This window comes from Papaver somniferum, unplaced genomic scaffold (genome assembly GCF_003573695.1).
Source record: "Papaver somniferum cultivar HN1 unplaced genomic scaffold, ASM357369v1 unplaced-scaffold_125, whole genome shotgun sequence".
NCBI lineage: Eukaryota > Viridiplantae > Streptophyta > Magnoliopsida > Ranunculales > Papaveraceae > Papaver > Papaver somniferum.
The window spans coordinates 666,104-671,734 of NW_020621603.1; the positions used below are offsets into that span (position 1 = coordinate 666,104).

The 5,631-nt window shown below is 38.7% G+C and overlaps 1 long non-coding RNA gene across 1 annotated transcript in view; it reads left to right on the top strand.

Annotated features, from left to right (window-relative positions):
- LOC113331142 overlaps positions 1-1,530 on the top strand; it is a 1,993-nt gene extending 463 nt beyond the window's left edge. The window contains exon 2 of the long non-coding RNA XR_003350734.1: positions 520-1,530. This is a non-coding gene — a long non-coding RNA (uncharacterized LOC113331142). The remainder of the gene's footprint in view (positions 1-519) is intronic.
- Positions 1,531-5,631: the final 4,101 nt, after the last annotated feature.

A 5,631-nucleotide genomic window follows, 5' to 3' on the forward strand; every position in this document is an offset into this window, starting at 1 on the left:
TTTTTTTTTTTTTTTTTTTTTTTTTTTTTTTTCTTAAAGCATATATCGAGTAATTTGGAATTGTTTCATCCAATTTATGAAACCCAAATATTCCGTTGTGGAATTTGTTTGTTCGGATTCACCTAACTGTGCATATGAAGATCCAGAAATTCGCTTTTGTTTTCTAACATGTTGTGAATATGATTTGGGGTTTCAGATCACCTTTTGTGGATCAATTTCTTTTTCGTCCATTCATCTGTGTGTTTTTCCCTAAATTCATTAGTTTGAAGTTTGTAAGTGCTAGGAAGAGTTTTATCTTCTTCTGTTACCATATTGTCATCTCCTGTAGTAATATCCTAGATTTCCAGATCTAGGAACATCTTTTTCTAGCCTGGTTTGCTTTTGATTAGTTATGTTTTCTTCTTCAGGAACTCTTAATTCGTTGAGAATATCTGTGAGTTCTAGTCCATGTAGAGTTAGAATTGAAGTTTTTAATTATTTTCTGATTAGGATTTTGATTTGAATTTCGGTATCCCGCAGGCCTGAGAGATATGGAAAATGAAAATATATCTGGACGTCTAGTTTCTGAGGGTCTTCAGGAGCAACTAATTGCAGGCGTAGGTGCTGTTAATTTGAATCTAAGTATGACTACAACTGTTAATGTCAAAGCAGAGGAAGAGAAGCTGGAGCTCAAAAAAAAGATATAAGCAAGCAGCGTGAGTATCCATCAACTTTGAAGCTGCGCTATAATCCAACAAGTTTGGAGAATTCTAATTTTCGTATAGCTAAATATCGTTCAATACTTAAGAAGCATGAAAGAGAAAACCGCCAAAACAGCTCAAGAAATTTGGGTGCTTGGGCTGATTCAGATTAAACTAGGGTTCACCCTGTTATATGCTTCCTTCAGAGTCTTCTATCTGTGAGTCTTCTATGAGGGGAGCGTCTACAGCTGGGACAAGAAGCCTTGTCCAAATCTTGGACATGAGGTGGCATAATCCTAATGGCTAAAGAGGGGAATGATTCTAGCATCAGGATTAGTAGCGGGCTGAAGTGCGAAATGATTAAAGGTCCAGATCTATTGTCCCATATCTGGACAAATTGTCCCATGTCTAGAGTTTTCCTTCTATGAGTCTGCTATCTGCGAGTTCTATCTGTCAAAGTCTATCTATGAGTGAAACTGCTTCTCATCTACCGGTAGATATGGGTTCCGCTTTTACACCCCTATGTGTCATGTATATCACCACAAATTCCATCCTCACCCTACCCCACCAGGAAAAATAGGGGGTCCGCTTTAAAATTGAGCCACTACAAAATTGACACATAGTGGTGTATTTTTCACACCGGTAGATAAGAAGCATTTTCGATCTGCGAGTTCTATCTGTCAAGTCTTCTATCTGTGAGTTCTGGACAGGAATTGACTCGATGTATCTGTCCTTCTTGTTAGTGTATTTACCTGTTTCCTAATTGTTACTTAGTACTATTAATTCCAGACCATTATGTCCCTACAATTGTCTTCAACTACTTAGTTATATTATGTGATGTTCATTTACACCTCTTCATTTACTTTATCTGTTTTGTTATAGTACTCTTCAACTCTTCATCACAGTCAGTGTAGCTCTGATTAGGAAAGTTCCCAAACTTATCGATACAAAAGTTCATAATCTCTGAGATGACAAAATATTCACGAATTTTTTTTGGACTATTACGAGTTATTGAACTCCATAATAACTCCAACTTACGCTTAAAAGTTCACGAATAACTTAACCATTTTAATTGGATAACCACTTGGTGCACAACACTTATATATTTTTTTTTTGCTAAGAAACACGCCATTGCATTAAGAAAAAAAGGACTTACAAACAGCAGGCAAGTTCACTTTCCTAGCGATATTGTCCAAAAAAGAAGAAAGGGATTGCCAGAGACCTTTAAGAAGGTTCTTTCTAGTCCGACGTGCAAGCCGGTCAACTAGAGAATTATTACACCGCTTTACATACAAAATCTTAAAAGAGACATTACTAACAAAGGAAATCCTACACCGCTTCAGGAGGTCTATACTTCTCCAGTTAAAGTCTGAAGTAGCAACATTCACAAAATTGACCAGTTGGAGACAGTCAATAAGAAAGACAATTTTAGGAAGATTCATCTCATCTGCCGAAGAGATCGCCAAAAGTAGAGCAGCAACTTCAGCACCCACTGTATCTGGAATCCACCCAAAGTCCGCACGAGAACATATTACATTCCCTGAAATATCACACCAAATAACACCCGCACCCAGCTTAAAATCTTTGAAAGAGCCATCCACAAATAAAATATGATCAACTTCAAATAAAGGAATTCTCCCAGAACAACTAACATGAGTAGTACTTAAGGAAGAACCAAACTTAGGAGAAATATGGGAGTTTAACATTCTCTTAATATCCAGAATGGTATTATTCAATTCAAAGGCGACATTTCTGAACAAGACATCACATCTCAGTTTCCAAATGCTCCACAAGACCACAGAACCAATACTAGGCCAAGAAACATCATAAGGAGAAGAACTCAGAGAAGAGTCATGCCAGAGGAGGAACAGATCATCTAGCCACTCACATCCACAGAAATCAGATGATGAAAAGAAAGACCAAACCAAATACGAGTGACTACAAGATAGTTAATGAAGAGATGCATAATCGTTTCATCATGAGACTGACAGAGAGGGCAAGAAGTATTCACATTGTGGTTGTACAACTGCATTAAGGAATTAACTGGAAGCATATGCGCAAAATTTTTCCACATGAAGAATTTAATTTTCGGCAAGCAATCAATATTCCACACTTTTCTCCAGAAAGAAGAATCTTCCGAAGACGAACAATCATTTATATAGATTCTATAAGCGGACTTAATAGTGAACTTACCAGAGTTGGTGTGAGCCCACATAAGGGAGTCAGAGTGATTAAAGTTCAAAGGGATAGATCTAATTCTATCAACTTCATCAGGCAAGAATAAAGCATGCAAAAGATCAACATTCCAACATGAAAGAGAGTTATCAAAAAGTTCATTCACAAAAACATAGTTACTACGGTTAGGATTCTGAGAAGTACGAGGAGCATTATACCCAAGGATCCAATTAGAATTCCAAATATTCGTAGAAGCCCCATTATTAATTTTAATCACAGAGTTTGCTTTGGTGAATTTTAAGCCATTAATGTGACGAACTTTTATGTGACGAACCATAAAATCACGCGCCGGGAAGGCTGAAATTCCCTGATGTGCCACTCGTAAATACAGTGACTGTGTCCTAAACTTTTGAGGCTCACCAGGAAAATGCAATTTGTTTTCCTTTCCAAGAATATTTTGGAAGCATGCATGATGTCTTAAACACAACTTTCACACTATTCCAACTCACCTTTGCTCTCAATAAAGTTTAGCAAGGGCATGCCTTAGACTTGCACATAGGACTAGATTTTGTGCCCGTGCTACGCTCGGGAATTTTTGTTATTTTATCCATATTTTTTATTAGGTGTCTCGTGGGGTTTCGCCCAGCCCCATCACGATACCTTTTTGATTATGTGTGGCTCGGCTTCGGCTTCGCCTCGCCCTGCCCCGTCCCGATTTGATTTGGTAAATTTCGGCTTTGGTAATATCGGCTTCACCTCGCCTCACCTTTCCCCGTCTCGATTTGATTTGGTAAAGCTCGGCTTCGGCTTCGCCTCGCCTCGCCCCGTCCAGATTTTATTTGGTGTGGCTCGGCTTCGTCTCTCCCTGTCCAAATGCATTTGATGAACCTGGTAATCGATATGTGATATCTTTTTGATTAGGTGTGGCTCGGCTTCGGCTTCGCCTCGCCTCGTCCCGATTTGGTAAATCTCGGCTTTGGTAAATCTCAGATTCACCTCGCTTCACCTCGCCCCGTCCCTATTTGATTTGGTAAAGCTCGGATTCGGCTTCGCCTCGTCCCGTCCAGATTTTATTTTGTGTGGCTCGGCTTCGCCTCGCCCTGCCCTGCCCTGCCCTGTCCCAATGCATTTGATGAACCTGGTAATCATTAATGCCAATAGCAACTTCTCGTGGGACATCACTCTCGACTGTGTGACTTAAGTTACGATGCATCAAAATTCTAACTTTCATATAAATTACGGAAAACTAAACTGAATTTTAAACAAATCAATATCATAGATGATGTAATATCATATAAAAATAATTTACAAAGTCCAGACAGCGAAAAGGTATTTAGTGATTGAGTTTCCTTCCGATGTGTCCATGGTCGGTTTGAGCGATATGTAGTCTTTTAGCTTCCTACAACCGAAAGCTGACATTCTAAAAAATTATATAATCACTAAAAAATATTGATTCCTTAAAATAGAGACGTGCTTTGAAATTGAAACTGATTAAAAAGCTTACTTCAAATTAACACAACCCAATAAAACCCATCAATAAAAATTAGGAAATCAGACTGGAGATGTCCAAACACAACCTATGACCTTGTTTGAAATGTTTCCTGGTTTAGCGATATGAAGAATCTGCACATAAAAACCAGTGCATATCGTCTGTACCCAAGGGTCCATGTGCCCAGTGTACCAAGCAAATGAATCGGGACACTTCCCCAATTTGTCTCAACTAACACAACCATGTATTCCGTAATTAGCTTTAAATCCATTAAGAGGCGGTTAATAAATTTAGGAAACAACAAGATATTATGAAAATTTCATTTTATTTTAAATTCCTAATAATATTTCTGCTAGACTAAAGATATTGTTTGATAGCGGTAAGCCGTTACACTGATTCCCATCTAGAAGCTATTGGCTCCACTTTAATCTGCCGCAATGGAGATGCAAGCAAAGCAACACATAAGACTTTTCCTGTTGTCGAGAGGAAAGTGTTGCATAAGAGTGGATTGACCTGTATCCTGGCAACATTTTCGTAAGTGTTGAGATTATTAGTCCCACATTGTTGGGCAATCTAAGATCCCGCGGTTCATAATCTTTCGGACCTCTCCACTCATTGTCAATTGGTCTTGAGTTGGATGCCCGTATTCTAACATGGTATCAGAGCAGGTTATTTGCGACGAGTCATTAGACCGCGCCTTTACTCCGCGTCACCCGATTTAAATGTGTCCACGTGTTAGACCCAACGAGGCTACACGTGAGGGGGCGTGTTGAGATTATTAGTCCCACATTGTTGGACAATCTAAGATCCCGCGGTTCATAGTTAGCACAAATTTAAGTTCATTTCTCTCATCTAGAAAGGATTCATAGATAGGTGCAAACACAAGCTGATATTAGATAAATCTGTATTTTGAAGAAAAAAATAGTGCAAAAACACACACACACACACAAACCGGACGCAGTCCAAAATTAACAGAGAAAATGATACTTATTTTTGAAAGTGGGAATGTTATATATGCCCCTACTATCCATGGACTTAGCAAAAATACCCTTATCCATTATGTATATACCCCTCACCTTCCATAAGTAAATAAAAAAATATTTTTATTCCAGTTTTACTCATTAAACCAGATCAAGTTTATTTTGGTTTCCATTTCAGATCTCAAAACTCTGCCTCTCTTATGTTTCAGCCACCTCTTCCCATCCCTTCGCCGCTTCCAATATCACCACCACAAAAATCGATCGAACAAAACTCCACCACCATCATCTCCATCGCCGCCACCAGCAC